Source organism: Silurus meridionalis, chromosome 15 (genome assembly GCF_014805685.1).
Source record: "Silurus meridionalis isolate SWU-2019-XX chromosome 15, ASM1480568v1, whole genome shotgun sequence".
NCBI lineage: Eukaryota > Metazoa > Chordata > Actinopteri > Siluriformes > Siluridae > Silurus > Silurus meridionalis.
Window position 1 is genome coordinate 22,863,986 of NC_060898.1, and position 16,141 is coordinate 22,880,126.

General features: G+C 39.4%; 1 protein-coding gene across 1 annotated transcript in view; it reads left to right on the forward strand.

The window, feature by feature from the left end:
• Nucleotides 1-903: 903 nt before the first annotated feature.
• sgcd (sarcoglycan, delta (dystrophin-associated glycoprotein)) overlaps nt 904-16,141 on the forward strand; it is a 170,045-nt gene continuing 154,807 nt past the window's right edge. The window contains exon 1 of the mRNA XM_046868470.1: nt 904-977. The gene's annotated coding sequence lies outside the window, so the exon portion shown is untranslated. The remainder of the gene's footprint in view (nt 978-16,141) is intronic.

Sequence of the window (16,141 nt, forward strand, 5' to 3'; positions counted from 1 at the left end):
GTAACATAGAATTTTCCTGTTCCTTGAACTAGGAGACCAAAGCAAACTCCATGAAGAAATGCTTTCCATGGGTTGAAGTGGAAGATCTCCAGCTATAAAGCTGTAAACCCTTTTGAGCACCTTTGGGATGAATGTGAACGCTGATTGCACCCCAGACCTCCTCACCTTCTTCTCTGTACCTGACTTAACTGACACCCTTGTGGCTGCGGGAATCTCCACAAAATCTAGTGGAACATCTTCCCAGAAGAGTGGAGCTCATTATAACAGCAAATGAAAACTAAATGTTTAATGGGATGTTCCGAAAGAAGCACATAGCAATTTTTTGGTCAGGTGATTTGCTAACACTTAATAATGCTACGCTAATGGATATCACACCTTCCTGAGATTCTCAATTCAGTTTCTCAGACATTTTCTTGTTTTTTCCTTAAATTTGTACGCTTTCTTCCCGAGTCAGATATCAGCGTTTTAGTAAAACGTTAATGCAGAATTATTACCTACAAACTAGTAAATTTCTTCTTTAATATACATGTATATATATTTACACCGATCAAAACTTTATCACGCTCAGAATCAGAAAGAAAAATGCAGCACTGAATTGTTTTCAAGTCAGAGCCGCTGACCAGGCCAACATTTTTCTAATTAGCAGAGTTGTTAGTTTTAGTAAAACACTGCCAGTGGAAGAAGAAGAAGAAGAAGAAGAAGAAGGAGAAAATGAAAAAAACCCTGTTGTATAATAAGTAGCTTTAAATAACCGCTCAGGCTAGGCAGAGTTTAGCTGCACACTGAGCCGTGCTGATAACTGACTGTAGACAGCTGAGTTGAGCCTCATGCAGTTGTTATGGCCTGTAAATTAGCATGTGGAGGCGGAGAACAACGCTGTATACGGTTTGGCACGGAAACTCTAAAAATAGCACGTCAAACACCAGATTCGGGAAAGTTCTACACGCCTGTGGATTTAACGCACTAAAGATTAAACGGTAGGAAACTTAACAAACAAGTCTTTCTTTTCTCAGCAGAGGATATTCGACTTCGGTTTAGCACTAATTCCAGGTTTTGTATTTGATAGTAAGGCGTCTTGGGGTTTGATTTAGCAGAAAGCTTCGAGGTGATGCACTGATTGGATCCACACCAACATTGCATGTGTTACCATAAGTACCATACAGTTACAGCTACATTACAGTGTGCAACTAACGTTTTATTAATGACTAGACCAGAAAAAAAAAAAATAAAATAATTAAACAAATATTTGCACAGATTTCTCTGCTGCTGATTTACATGATTAGCGCTACGTAGCTTGGTAGCTACTTTAATTTCAAATTAAATATCATTTATTACTCATTTGTATTACTATGACATATTAATGTGCTTATCATATATATATATATATATATATATATATATATATATATATATATACTAAAACACAGTGAAATTCTTTCCTCACATATCCAATCATGGAGTGAAGCTGGGGTCAGCCATGATATTGTGTCTTTGGAGCAAAGAACCTTGTTCAAGGGCTCAACTGGGGCAGATTTGCAATTCTGGGTTTTGAACCACCAACCTTCCAATCTGTAACCCAGAGCTTTAACCACTGAGCCACCAGTCTCCTGCAGTTAGTCTTCGAGGGCTTACCTAGAAAACTGACATTACCTACTGGAATCTATAGTCTAACCCAGCATTAGCAAAGAAACCAGGCTAATTTTGCACGCTTTGGTATGCATTGTACTATTCTGATTTGTCTTAGATGGAAGATGACCAGTGTGGTACAATCTTGGTGATTTCTTCAGTCAAGGCATCTTAACGTTTTTAGTTGTTTAGATTTGCCAGAACGTTGCCAGAGATTTGGGACAACCATCTCAAAGATCTGACCAGCCAATAAAAATGCAACATTGCAACATGAAACGAAGTCTTGATCGACGTAACCTGGAGCAAAAACTTAAATAGCATAACGGTTTTAGGCTAAGCTTACATTTATGCGTGCCAACGTCAAGCAACTTCTGCAGTTTCAATTCAATGTATTTGTATTTGTAGAGCATTTTTAACAATGGACATTGTCTCAAAGCAGCTTCACAGTGATAAAGTGGTTATAACGTTGTATAAAAGAGTGTTTATGTTAAGTGCCTATAAGGTTGTTCCTTAGAATTAAAGGTTTATCCCTAATGAGCGAGATGAGATGGATAAGATGGCATGAGGAAAAAACCTTGATAGGAACCAGACACAGAAGTGGAACCATCCTCATCTTCATCACTGAATGTCTGGTCCATCATTGTTGAGGTGTTCAGTTATAATTTCCTTCTCTTCAAATGAAAACCAGGATCTGATCCCATTCTGATCATGTTTTATTCTTCTAATTTTTGCTGTAGATTACGATTCAATAGGTGTGATCTTTCTACTGTCTACATGCCATAAGATGATGCATGTATAGCAACAGCAACACTGTGTGTGTGTGTGTGTGTGTGTGTGTGTGTGTGTGTGTGCAAAAAACAACTCAGCTTAATGATAAAGAATACACACTTTATAGTGCATGGGGTTCTGGCAGTGTTTTCTTTAGAAATTTCAATGTTTTTCCTTTTATGTGAGCCAATAATTATATTTTATATTACTTTCAAAGTTGTAAAAAAAAGAACAACACAGTGAACTCGTAATATACTCGAACCGCAGGACTCCATACTTTAATTTCGCCTCTCTCTTCATCTTCTTTTTCCTCGTTTATCTGATGCATATATTATTATTTTTTTTAACATTTAGGGCTACACAAACAATTTCTTAACCTACAAAAACATTTACTGTATAATCTTATCTGGCTGACTTAAAAAAAACATTTTATTCTGAATATATTCTATCAAAATGCTGTAAACATATTAACAGATGTACAGAATACATATAAAATATACTACATTATCTATATATGAGGGGTGTAACGGTACACGTATTCGTACCGAAATGTTTCAGGCTTTCGGTTCGGTACACGTGTGTATTGAATCCAGTCCTTTTTAGGTACAAAACATCTGAGTTTATTCAGTTAATTAAAGTTTGTTTTCTTTTTAGTATTTTTAAACTTGAAAACATACACAACAGTACCGGGGTAATAAGATTTGTTTTGTGCATTCATGAAAACGCGAAAGAATCCATAGCGCTAGCCATAGTTGCTAACCAGGAAGTGGCTTGCGCTATGGATTCAAGATTTGTTATTTGTCACAATACATAGTTATATGCAGGATAAAATTTGCAGTGAAATGAAAAGTAAAAAAAAAAAAAAAAGAAAATATTGAATCTTGAAACGATAGCGCTAGCATTAGCTGCTAGCAAACTTTCTGGTTAGCAGCTAACACTAGCACTATGGATTCTTTAGAATTTTAAGTCCAGATTCAAGAATTTCCCCTAAAAGGAGAAAATCCTGACAATTCTACATATCGAGGGAGTGAATGAATGAAGGACATTGTTAAAGTTTGCTGAAATAATTGGAACAGTTAATTTTAACATATTTTTAGAAAATTAAGTATTAAATGTAAAATACACACATGCATGCACAAACACACACACACACAAAAAAATATTTTGTTCCCATTTATTACATTTTATTTAATTAATTTAATTTGTGCAAATTTAATTCACTCAATTTAATCAAAATAATAAAAAAAAGTATTTCATTGCATTCATTAGATTTATTAAATTTATATAAAAAATGCTAAAAATTTTATTTCAACTCAGCCATTAGTGTTGTGCAAGCCATGTAAAACTTTAACATTTTGATAATCTCAAATTTTAATAATAATAATAAACTGCATTAATAAAAAATTACAAGCAATTTTATGTTTTGCATTTGTATCCCCCCTCCCAAAAACCCCCAAAAACAACAAAAAAAGTACCGAAATTGAACCGAACCATGAATTAAAATCCGAGCCACGTACCGAACCATGGATTTTGTTTATCTTTACACCCCTAATATATAGTATTATATAAGTAAGTAGTTATGAAACTTATATGTATTGAATAGACAATGTTTATCCCCAGGATCAGTGTGAATAGTGGATTGTGATTGGCTGGAATTTCAGGTGTGAATAGTGGACTGTGATTGGCTGAAAGGTGAGGTCTGAATAGTGGATTGTAATTGGCTGGAAGTTCAGGTGTGAATAGTGGATTGTGATTGGCTGGAAGGTCAGGTGTGAATAGTGGATTGTGATTGGCTGGAAGTTCAGGTGTGAATAGTGGATTGTGATTGGCTGGAGGTTCAGGTGTGAATAGTGGATTGTGATTGGCTGGAATTTCAGGTGTGAATAGTGGACTGTGATTGGCTGAAAGGTGAGGTCTGAATAGTGGATTGTAATTGGCTGGAAGTTCAGGTGTGAATAGTGGATTGTGATTGGCTGGAAGGTCAGGTGTGAATAGTGGATTGTGATTGGCTGGAAGTTCAGGTGTGAATAGTGGATTGTGATTGGCTGGAGGTTCAGGTGTGAATAGTGGATTGTGATTGGCTGGAAGTTCAGGTGTGAATAGTGGATTGTGATTGGCTGGAAGTTCAGGTGTGAATAGTGGATTGTGATTGGCTGGAAGGTCAGGTGTGAATAGTGGATTGTGATTGGCTGGAAGTTCAGGTGTGAATAGTGGATTGTGATTGGCTGGAAGTTCAGGTGTGAATAGTGGATTGTGATTGGCTGGAAGGTCAGGTGTGAATAGTGGATTGTGATTGGCTGGAAGTTCAGGTGTGAATAGTGGATTGTGATTGGCTGGAAGGTTCAGGTGTGAGTTCAGAGCATTGAGAGCTCCTTATAAACACCTGTAACCATCCTGTTCCATCCAGAGACAGCGATTGTACACATTTCTAATGACCCCACTGAGCTCCCAGGTTTATTGTTGATTCTAGTATCACTTCCTGTTCTAGGCCTGTTATTGTTTTTTAATAATGGATCATACATTATGGAAATATTGACCCCAGAATCGAACCTTTATTGTGAGTTTCGGATTGCCAAACATCTTAAGTTTTGAGATACATTGAGGATTTTCTGTTTTATTTGAATCCTGAAACTTAAAAAAAAAACATTTCTAGTTCTAAAAAAAACCTCCCAGACTTCTAAAGGTCTCTGACGTTATTTAGCTCTTCAGACATTACTCTTAAGTGTTAGTCTTTTATTTAATGACCGTCAAGGACTTGGAACTCGCCTATAGCAATGGCATGGAACAGTGAACCTGTGAGAAGAAGAAACTTATATTTAGCTGTCTAACTCAGACAACAGCCACCAGCAACCCCACCACCCCTTCACCCCTCTGTGACGCTAGGCTTGTTTAGCATTCCATCTACCCTGTCACTGCCTGTGGTGCAAAAATGCAAAAGGAGCCAGCTGTCGTTTTGTAAGCTCATGAATTCATGTATGTTACAAATGCGACCTTCCTGTCCGATGTTTACGGCGGTGCTGAGAGGCAGACCTCCCCGGGCGACTGAGTGTAAACGGGCAGAGTAATCCTCCGCTCTTCAGGATTTCAGCAGATCAGACAGACACATTTATAAAATCCATGACTTCTCTCTTTTTTTTCTGGCTCCAGTCCAGTGGGATAAATCATGACTTCAATCTCTCTCTCTCTCTTTTTCCTCTCAAAAAAAAAGCCAAGTGCATGACGTGTGAAGTTTTCAGACATCAAAATCACCAAGCTATGCACGAACTTCACTTTTAAATCAAATGCATGAACTGTGGATCTGTAGTCCAAACCGTGTGTCAGCACTTAAATCGAATAAATAATACATCGACACATAATTTCACAAAAATATTGGGACACCCGACTTTCCCCCCCGTATGTGGTTCTTGTAGCGCGTGTGTACTTAAGTAGCCTTTTCGTGTATCTGAAATATTTAAATTACATTTACATTAATATCATTCTATTAATAGATCAGTGTGCTGAGAGTCACATTCGAGTCTTTACATATAAACTGAGTTGATAAAGTGAAGAATCTTGTGATAAAAATGATAATTGAAACATTAAAGTCATAATAAATCATAGTACTTTAGATACTTAAGTACATTTGAAGGCAAAAACGTTTGTACTTTTATTCGAGTGAAACTTTAAAGGGACAATTTTGCTTTTTTACTGGAGTCACATTTTACTCAAGTACAGGGTTTGTAAACTTTGTCCACCACTGACTAATTAAAAATGCTTTTTTTAAGTGTTTTGAGTGTCAATGCAATAAAAAAGACATTTAATCACCTTTTAGCTATACTTTAGTCTCAGAATGCATTTTGAAATACACAATGAATTTTGCTACAAATATCTTAACGTTGCTTTTAAGTGCATTTAAATGATCATTTTGTAATTATTTCTGCTTGGACATGTTACACATATATACGGTGGCCGAGAAGTGCAAAACACATTAACAAATCCGAAAACAAAATAACAAATTCAAAAACACAATGACAAGTCAGACAAACCAGAAAAGGTAGGTATAGTTTGTGAATGGAAACTTACCGATCATTGGACGAGACGCCTGTCATTCAGATGTATATCTTGACTGACAGGCGTCTCGTCCAATGATTGGTAAGTGTTCCATATCAAATCAATTTTAATACATTTTAATTTCACAACCTATAAATTGTTCAAAGTAGTATGTAATTTACATATTAAGACGACTGTGGGAAATGGAAATGCAAATTATATAATAATAATGTGATTATTTTACTTTTGCAGCAAAATTTGCACATACTGACATACGGTAACGGAAAATGTAAATTCACATACAGAAATACATCGTTTAAAGTGAATTTTGCTAGCGTCCATACCTTCCATGCTTTCATACAAAGCCAGTTCCATAAAGATTTGCTTTCCACGGGTTGGAGTGGAAGATCTCCTGCTATAGAGACTTCACCCCAGGCCTCCTCACATTCTTACTTTCCCCTGACTTTACTAACCCCCTTGTTGCTGAATAAATCTCTACAAAATCTAGTGGAACATCTTCCCAAAAGATCAGAGCTTATAACAACAACAAAAAGGGACTAAAATTGGAATGGGATGTTCAAAAAGCAGGACAGAGAAATCATATTTTTATTTTTAGTCTAAACTAGCATTAGCAAAGATAGCAGGCTAGCCTAGGAGCTCATGCCCTATAGGTTCCTCACCTTCAGCTTCCATACTTCCGTCTGGTGGATTATCCATTTTCAGATGCACACACGTATAGCTACAGCGTGTAAAGAGCGGATCATAAAATCGTTGTGATTCTAGATTCATTCGATTGGCTGATAATCGTAGCCCAGTCGGTTGAGATTTTCCTAGAAATGTTATTAAATAAAATGTATCGATTACAGTATTGTAGGATTCGGATATGACACAAACACCTCACATTAATCCAACAAAGGTACTATTTTCAAATTCTGCCATAGAATGTGTGTGTGTGTATGTGTGTGTGTGTGTGTGTGTGTGTGTGCTTGTATATCAGTGTCTGTTTGAAGGGATGTCAACCATGAAAGTGCAAATATAGAACACACCATTAGAGAGTGTTGGCCTGCAGTGCTGTGAATAGAAGCAGCCACTGAGGAAATCCAGACATGCCGTCCGCTTCCTTTGAATGCTGAGCTCATAAGTATGTGTGTGTGTGTGTGTGTGTGTGTGTGTGTGTGTTTGACCGTAATTGCACGAGCAATTGTTTGCCAAGTTTCAGCAGAGGTCATTTCCCTATTCTTTACTCTTCCACAGCATGAGGGAGCCGATGCTGTCTTGTGGTTACAGTAGATCAGATGTTGAAGTGAATTCACCCTCCTGTACACTCGAGCCAACTCTCATGGAGGTAGAAAAAAGAAAAAAAAAATGCCTTCCCAAATGAATTCTACAAGCTAGAATTAGAATCTCTGAAAAACTTAAACTCGGATGTCAGCAGTACTACATGGACGAAGCGCTCATATATCTAAGATTCGTTTCTAGATCGTTTCTTGTTATTTTCCAACTTTTTCCTAAAGAAGATGAATCAGCGAATAATTTCAAGAGAAGAAGATGATTGACTTTCTTTATATGTCTCCAGAAACTTCTGTAATGGGGGAACCACCGTTGGGCTCTTAAGCAGGACCCATAGCAAATTCAGGTACTGATGTAGGTGAGAAAGTGAGGAGGCCTGGGGTGCAGTCAGCATTCACATTCATCCCAACGATCTTCAACAAAGTTGGCGTTTAATAGCAGGAGATTTTCCCCAAAAAATCAAACTCATGTAAATCAGATCTTCATAGAGCTGGCTTTGTGCACAGCGTTTGGGTCTCCTTATTCAAGGGAAAGGGAACATGAGTTATATTGGTTGAAGAATGCTGAGGATGGAGTCACCGGGTAGGAGGAAAAGAGGAAGTCCAAGGAGGAGGTTGTTGGATGTGGTGAGGGAAGACATGAAGGTGGTTGGTGTGAAAGAGGCAGATGTAGAGGACAGGGGGGTATGGAGACGGATGATCCGCTGTGGCGACCCCTAATGGGAGAAGCCGAAAGAAGAAGAAGAAGAAGTTCAAGGAAAAGGGAAAATTGTACAGTCTGGGGAAGAACCACACATGGATGGAAAAGTCAGTTCTCCCAATACTTTGTGTATGACGTCCAAATCTTCCAAAACTCTGTGGTGCATTCCAAGTGCTTAAGTATTGTCAAGTCCAGGAAATGACTGCAAATGATTCTTGGTTAAAAATTAAGTAAAATAAATGGCGTATCTTCAAGTATGTTAACGCTGAAATATTAATCACAGGATCACATGGTCTGTATGAATGATGTTCATATTTACCTTTTGCACATTTGACGGCATTGACATCCCACTTTGTGGAATCGGTTTGAAGAAAAAACACATAAAAAGTGACTTTTTAATCGTTTGTTGCTTTGATTTATTTCCATTAAAATCGATGCTCCGCCTCAAAACTGAAGCATTTGTACGTTTCTATTCGAATCTGTGTGAATAATTGGGATCTTTATTGTGAACCGGAGTATTTATTTAGGCGTAATTACATTACTTTGTGTACTGATGCTTGTTGCCGTTAGCTAAAGCTCTGATTAGCATTGCATTAACATGTTGCGCCGCATGATTTCAATCCACTCAGGCTGTCACTTCTCTTCTCGTGTACCGTATTTGGTCTGGTGGGTGCGGTGTATCTGAGCGAGTCCGGAGCTCTGGTTCGTTTTTTTTTTCAAATGTTTTCATTTTTTTCCCAAGTGAAATTGTTATGAAAGCCCTCTGGCCTATCCCGGGCATGTGTGAAAGGATGGGAGGATGATGGGATATGTCAATTTCCACCAGCTGAAACGGCTCAGAGAGGAAAAGACAAAGTGCCTCCGATACGGCTTTGATGTTCCCTTCCTGAATTATGTCTAGTGTGCTAGCATGGCTAAATGAGACCTCTATAATCCTGAGGCTTTGACTCTGCTGCATGTGTGTGTGTGTGTGTGTGTGTGTGTGTGTGTTCTCACCTGCAAAATGACACTGCAACATGGGGACGTTTTGATGCTTGAAAAATATACCATGAGGAATTTCACAATGGGCTTAAAAAAATGCAGCGATCATCAGCGTACACGGTTTCAGTTAAAACACGGGCTGACGTGACCGGTGCTGCATTGACTTATTAAATCTTAATAATCCACCGTAAACACACACAGCAGATCCACTGGCGTCGGTCGAGCCTGTGAATCATGACGTGGGTCGCTTACAGCAAGAGAGAGACAACTGTAGATTCTTCATTCAGCAGCATATGGATTGCAGAGATACATTTATATTGTCTTGTACAATAAAGTACAGTTTTCTCAGACGCTTCGAATCGTTTCTCAGATCGGAAATGAAATTCTTACACGTCTCCTCTTCACAGAGTCATAAAAGCAAGTTCTTGTCGCTTTGAACAAAGTTTACTTGATTGTGGACAATTTCCTGCTGTTTCCCACATTATCGATTGTTCATGTTCATGTCGATCAAAACATATTACACTGGTTCTCACCTGAATCGTCTCAACCCCCAAAACATCTCGTCATCAGTTCATTGGATTAGTCATCGAATGCAAAATGGTTAAATCGGTTGTCAGAAGCTGTCAGGTTTAACTGTACAAAAATTGATAAATTGTGCAGATGAATCTTGAATGTCACTAATAGAGGGACGTGTACAACATCAGATCAACCAATAATCAACCAGTTCTCTAAAACAGGTCAAAGGTGAATCTCATAAACCTTCAATTAGCGACAGACAGCAAGACACAGAATTACAATTTCTGAAAATAGATGAACAACCAGGAAACGAACGAACACTAATACAGTACAGTAAAAGTGTGAATCCTGTCTGGTCTTTTGCAGTCAATATAAATCAAATATGCAACAAATAAATGCATTTGTGCTCCTGTAATCCATAGACGCCAAACAGAAGAAATTCAGCCTCGTGTTTTTTCAATCACTGTGATCCAAACTGTAGTTTATATCAGGAAACACCGAAACCGTCCGCCATCATACTGACAACGAGACTAACTATACTGACAATCGTGTTTGTGAACAATAACTAGAGGACGTGTTTTTCTGATGGCAATAAGATGTTTATTGACACAAACACTAAGAGATAAATGAAGGATTCAGAGAAAAGTACAGGCTTTTGCACGTTATCCATTGTGTTGTACACACTTTTTGGAGAAATGCATTCACTCCAGAGCAACTGAGAAAAACTGTAATGCAATGGTGTACCTCCAACGTTGTTCTATAAGTTTGGGGAAGAAATAAATACACCTCATGTCAAACGCTACAATGCCATTCTTATTTTAATGAATCTGTGTGATTATCCAGGAAATAAAAGAAGAGTCGTGTTAAAGTATATCCCATAATCTTTCTTCTCAGATCGAGAACGTGTAATAACTCAAATTAAACGTGCTGTTTATCGCTCCTGAGAACTCTAATCGAAACGGACAAGTTACATCACTTCACTCGCGCATGATAAGGAATCGCCTTCGCTCCGACAGACAGCAGCTCGACTCACCCAAGCTGAAGTGATGGAGCCGTGATGTTTGTGCTGTGATGTTTAATACTGATCTGCTCTTCCTTTTTTCTCTTCCCAAAAAAAATGAGAGACGAGACGAAGCGGATGTGATTTATTCGTTTGTACTTTTAGCGATGCGCCCGACAGAGTCGGAGCCAAGAATTACTGGCAAAACATTTTTTTTAATCAAGTCAGATGGGTGAGGGTGAAGTAAGGGTGGCTCATTTATTATTCGCTTAATCCATTATGCATGTGCGAGGTCGTACAGGGGCGCACCTTTGGAAAATTTGTTGACCGGAAAAAAAATAACAAAACAAAACAAAAACAGGCTTCTCAAAGTCGTTCTTCTCAAAGATTTTTGTAAAAGCGAATCATAACGAACAGAAACGCAGGTTTCCGTTGTGTTTTTAATGATGCACACGTGGTGATTGACAGGAGATCAGACCTGGATGGAACATTGTGGAATGAGGGAAGATCTGCTGGGAATTTCCGGCACTAATATCCCGTTTGTGTCTATAACTCAGGGTTGTTCAGCGTGACACCTCCACATCTGCCTCCATTCAGCTGGAGAGATCTACATGACCTCCATCAAGGGGGCACTGCTCAATCAAACTTCATTTCATGTATGTGTGTGTGTGTGTGTGTGTGTGTGTGTGTGTGTGTGTGTGTGTGTTTGTGTATGTGTATGTGTGTGTCTAAATGTTTTCCTTCCGCTGTTTGTTGCAGAAAAGTCGACGATGCATTTCAGGATAGAACTGAGAACTTTGTTTGGAATGAACAGATAATGTGTGCTAAACGAATACGAATACAGATGGAGGTTCTAGTTCTTCAGGAAGCTTTCCAGAAAGCAAGGTGGGATAAGATGTGTCCATCAACTCTTAACCCTCAAAAGTTGTATAAATTCACTTTAGATAAAATTATCTGCCAAATGTCAAATGCATCCTGGTTGATAACCTCAACAATAAGAAACTATAACGAGTGAATATCCTCTGTCTACCAGCTGAGGATAATCGCTTTTGAGATGTGGTTCCTCTTAAGGTTTCTTTCTCATACCATCTCAGGGAGTTCTTCTACCGACTACCATCACTTCTAACTCATTCATTCTGTAAGTGATATTTGACCAAAAAGTTATAGGGACACAAAAAACCAGCAGTGTGATAATGTACTTTGTTGAAAGTGAAATACAAATAAACTTGAATTGCATGAATCTCACAGTCCTCCTCCTCCTGCTCCTTATCATCATCATCATCATCTTCATCATCATCATCATGTTATACACCACAAGTTACTTATCTTTGAGTTCTACCATATCATGCCACAATATTTAGCTAAAAATGTCAATAGGTTACTTATGTAATTCTAGTTCCCTGATGGAACGAGACGCTGCTTTGAAACACTTTGCTCTGAATCACGTGTGTAATCTGTTAAATGGAAGGGGCATCACCACTGGCAGGGTGATGTCACGACCAGGAAGCTATAAAAAGCACATGGAGTGAAGCCGGCACCAGCTTCTGTAAATGAAAAGGAAGCACTGCAGGGATGCCGTGTGGCAAGGAGACGCAGCGCCTCGTTCCCTTAGGTAACCAGGTTTAAATACGTAACCTAGAGATGTTCCCATCCAGGAACTCGAGCTGCATCGCAACGCTTAGGGAACGAGAGTCCAATACCGCCAGACTGACCAGTCCCTGACTAGTGTGTAAGAGCACAACTATATTGAAGGACAGATGGGCCAGGGGTGGCAGAGAGGTCGAGGTTATAAAACCTGACAAAGGTCAGTTTGGTGGACCAGCCTGCAGCGTTGCAGAGGTCTTGGAGGGACTCTCCAGAGAACCAAGCTTTAAAAACTGCCACACTCCAGGTGGAGTGTGCTCTGAGCCTGAAAATTAGCGGGAGACCAGAGGACTCTTAGGAGGACGCAATAGAGTTGATAATCCATTTGCTGAGAGTTTGCTTATTAGCAGGGAGGCCTCTCCTCAATGAACCATAGCAGATCAATAATAAAACGTAAGTGTCCAGAGCTTGCACCGGGCACAGCCGGGTTAGCTTCTCCTAGTCTGGGGCCTATAAGAAGTATAGAATGCCTGGATCCTAACAGGTGGGTCTACCGTGGGCATCTTGGGGACGTAACCTGCTCTAGGGTACAGGAAGGCACTGGCCATGCCATGGCCAACTCCAGAAAAGAGGGGGCCACAGAGAGGGCATGCAAATCACCTACTCTCCTCAGAGAGCAGATAGCTAGCAAAAGCACAGTCCGGCACTTCCGGTTCTGCGGCACACACTTCCGGGTCAGCGGCCATCTTGCCATTTTTCCTGCACCTCCCGGTATTTAAGGACACACAAAACTTTAGCTTGGGGCCAGATTATCTCACCGGCTTCCTAAAGTCCCTGGGAGTGCCCCAGGACTTTTGAGCCTGTCCAGTATTTCCTTTCACCAGTGGCCACCTCCTGGAGCTTCGAACCCTACACTTCTGAGTTGGGGTCGGGGATGCACCTGCCGAGCACGAGGTTTCTTTGGTGCCAGGTCTGCTGTACAGCAGAGCTCTTACACCTGGCTGCCCATGATGTCTCCCACCGGTGACACTGTGCCTTTCACTGGACAGATTACACATTTGATTTAGAGCGTGGACAACGCAGAAGCGTTTCCAAAGCGTTGCGACTCAGCTTGAGTTCCCGAAAGGGGACATTTTAATATGACATGTTGCCAGATTTCAGGGAAAATTCCATCTTAAAGACAATTAAAAAAACCCACATCTGGGACAGAAGAGATGTTTATCTCTGTCTTTTTCTCAACCTCTGCACAGGAAAGAAGCTAACAGTGGTGAGCACGCATTTCAGATTTATTTCACTGTTGCTCTAAATAGCCCACACAGACCATGTATTGTGTACAGGGAAGTGTATCTGTGTTTGGGAGGGGCGTATGCTCTGATTCTTTGAGCTCATGTATTCAAAAGAGGGCAGATAGGTCTTTCCTCCAAAGCCCTGTGAAACTTCATGAGGAACAATCTGAGACTTTGTTTTTTTTTGTATTTTGTACTATTGTGCAACATTTGCAAGCTTACTTAGAGAAAGAAGGTTGCCAGATAGCTATAAAACTATGTTTTAATAATAACTACTTGTTATTATAAACTTTAAACTCCATTTTCAAAGTTTTCCTTATATAGATACAGATATTATTAGAGAACATTGAAACAATACAAACCCTGATAAAAGCAATTTGGACACTGGGAGAACAGAGCTCAGGATCAATTCCTGAACTCTGAAGGTGAAGCTGTTGCCTCGAACATTCGCTCCAATGAACGTAAAAAAACGTCCCATATTTCTGATGTACCGCGGTGTTTAATCAGTACTGTGAGAAATCGCTTTATTTCCACTGAGACCAATGGCACTGATTATCTCTACAAGAACAGAGATCTAAAACTGTATTGTATCGTTTTTTTTGCCATTGCTAAGCTGTGAGGAATGTGGTACGATAAAGGGGAATAAAATATTTTTTTTTTAGATTAATCATGACTCTTCACCAGCGCAGACAACAGAGTGAAATTTGGTTCTTTGCCTTCTGAAAGACGAGATTAGTCTGCGCTCATTTTATCGAGCGCTAAGACATGAGACGTCCCATGAGTTCGGTTCCGATTTCGTCGGCGAGAAAACAAACTCAACATTGCTTGAAGTTATGGCATGAATTTTTAAGATTGTGGTGAAATTTGATCATTTAAGGAAACACTAAAAATGAAACCCAGGACTGTGTAGACGTTCAGGGAGAAAGGGATTGTGTAGAAACGGAAGAAACGCAAGCGGTTTGTGTCACATGACCTGCCATTGCAGTGCACATCTTAGAACCTGCAATCTTCCATCTGTGCTTAGATTCACTTAAGAGTTTATTTGGGTTTTAAATAATTTAGCTTTCGACTGTTTGCGTGTTGTTATTTTGTATTCAAGTTGCACTTTATTGGGAAATCATGCAGCAGGAAGATGACTAGGGAGCATTAAAATAGTATAATCCAAGATAAACACAAAGAGGATCCAAACCAGAGGAACTGGTTACTAAAGAAGGTTTGGGCTTAACAGCCAGTGGGAACACTAAGTCTTCTGTAAGAGGAGAACAATATCTAAAAAAATGAGTATATTAATCAAGGTGAGACACGTAACAGCACAAAATTGTGTTTATGTTCACAAGTACACTCTTATTTATAGTTCTCTGTTTTGCACATTCTTCTGTATAACATATTATGTTTGTTGGTCGGTGCTATTTTGTGTTTTGTGTATTTGTCCCACACTGTCTTGTGTTGTCTGTCTGCACTTTTTGTCTGTACTGTTTGCATTCAGATGCACTTTATGTGGCGAGGACACTTAATTAAGTCTTTAACTCTGTGTCCTGTTATGCAGTTCTCTGTTGTGTGATGTAGCACCAGGGTTCTAGAAAAATGTCTCATTTCACTGTGTACTGCATCACCTATATATGGTTGAAATGACAATAAAAGTTTCTTGACTTGACTTGAAACAGGTGATCACAGTAGTATAATCAGCCAGTGACATGTTTGAGGCAGAGGCAGGACTCAAAACAAAACAAAAGCACATGTTCTAATACAGGGTAGTGCAGGGAAAGGGGGACATTTTGGAACTAGAACCCTGGGACTTCGGCACTCTTCTGGGAAAGCTTACTACTAGATTTTGAGCAATTAATGTAGGGATTTGGGTGAGCACAGTGAGTCACAGTCAGTCACTGATATCGGGATACCAAGGAGGCTCCAGTTCCAGTTCATCCTGAAGGTGTTAAATGGGGTTGAGGAGGTCAGGACTTTGTGGTTTTTAGACTCCAACCTTACACCAACATCCATGACTTTATAAAGTTGTTGTGTGCACAGGAACATTTTTTACTTACTTCAAGTCTCCCAAACTAGGACCAGTCTACAGTGGTAAACATCTCTGCATTCCTCTGTTCCTGGGAGCTATGGGTAGCGATCCAAAAAAAAAGTCCGGGGTACAAGTTCCCCTGAAGAGGTTTCTTGACCTTCTGTCTGTGTGAGGGCCACATCATTTGTCCTTTCTGTAGTGGGGGTTTGGGTCGGTCTGTAACAGAAAATGACAGAAAGTGACTACCAGTATTATTGTGGATCATTTTAAATGTATTTATTTTAATCCTAATGCAAGATTAGTTTACTATTTTGTTCTGCACCATACAGACACATGAGCATCACTTTT